This window comes from Benincasa hispida, unplaced genomic scaffold, assembly GCF_027475165.1.
Source record: "Benincasa hispida cultivar pf3 unplaced genomic scaffold, pf3_genome.v1.1 HicScf435, whole genome shotgun sequence".
In the NCBI taxonomy this organism is placed as follows: domain Eukaryota; kingdom Viridiplantae; phylum Streptophyta; class Magnoliopsida; order Cucurbitales; family Cucurbitaceae; genus Benincasa; species Benincasa hispida.
In genome coordinates, this window is record NW_028326531.1 from 18,816 (window position 1) to 20,020 (window position 1,205).

Sequence of the window (1,205 nt, forward strand, 5' to 3'; positions counted from 1 at the left end):
TTTATTAAAAAGTATAAAAAAATTTACATGGCAAGCCATCAATATTTGTCTTCTACCTATGAATTTATCCACAAACAAGAATTAATATTTCCAATCCATTACATATACTCGTCAAATATGAAATAAACACACTAATTACCAACATTTGTATAACAATAACAGACTTTCATAGAATACTTACACCAAGCCATCATTTTTCTCATTCACAAATATCAATTAGTACTAATTCCATGAATACTTAACACCAAATAGCCCATAAACACAAAAATATTATACATAAATCTTCCAATAAACAGATCATGGTTAGATAAATTTGCATTCATTCTAAGCTAGCATTTACATTCTACTGAGAAAAAAAACAAGAATTACATCCTTACACAAATCGGCCAACAAAACTTGTCCATTGGATTCGAATTACGTCAATCTCTCCTTAGGTATATGCATTTTTTTGTATTGAACTACAAAGATGGAAAAAAAAAGAGATAGATTCAATATAAGTTTACATCCATTTATTAAATTAAAGCTAGTATATAAAAAAATAAATAATTTATGTTTGAGGCTAGTAATGGGAGTAGTATGATTATGCACTATTTCATGTATATACTTTTGCACATAGTACCTGCATCCTACAAAATCTAATTGACGGGGGCACTGCATATAAAGAAATTGAAAACAATTATTCTTATGTTCGAATGAACATAAATTGTTAAAAAATGAATGTAAATTTACCTTTACAAGTTTCCATTTTGGAGAAGACCGATGGTGTTGGAGATCGTGCTTGGCTTGCTATGTTTTCAATCCATTAAATAGTTTAAAAACATTAGTTAAACATAAATACTTCAATTAAGAGCTAAGAAAGTTCAATTATACTTACATATTTATAACTCCATGAAAATCCTCTTGATCCCTTATTTCAAATAGAGTCTAAAACATAAACACAATTTTCTTATAGATTGATTACAATCAATATCCAATGATAACTATAATAAGCAACAATTTTGAAATATTAGTTACGGGTATAATGAAAATTAAAAAATAACTTAAGAACTTGTATTTACTTCCCTGTATTATATGGAATAAGGACTAATTGGTCCAAATTAGCCAGTTCTAGTTGATTGGATAAATTTTGGATCAAATATCTTGAGATTTCATATGTGGCGATATTCTTGTTTGATCAATTAAAAAAAAAAACTTCTTCGTAATAT

General features: G+C 27.1%; 1 long non-coding RNA gene across 1 annotated transcript; it reads right to left on the reverse strand.

Moving 5' to 3' along the window:
* Window positions 1-237: 237 nt before the first annotated feature.
* Window positions 238-922, reverse strand: LOC150030219 (uncharacterized). The gene is made up of 3 exons (XR_016527122.1): window positions 730-922; window positions 620-651; window positions 238-458 (listed from the first exon to the last, which is right to left on the reverse strand). It is a non-coding gene; the product is annotated as an uncharacterized LOC150030219 (long non-coding RNA).
* Between the last annotated feature and the right edge of the window lie 283 nt (window positions 923-1,205).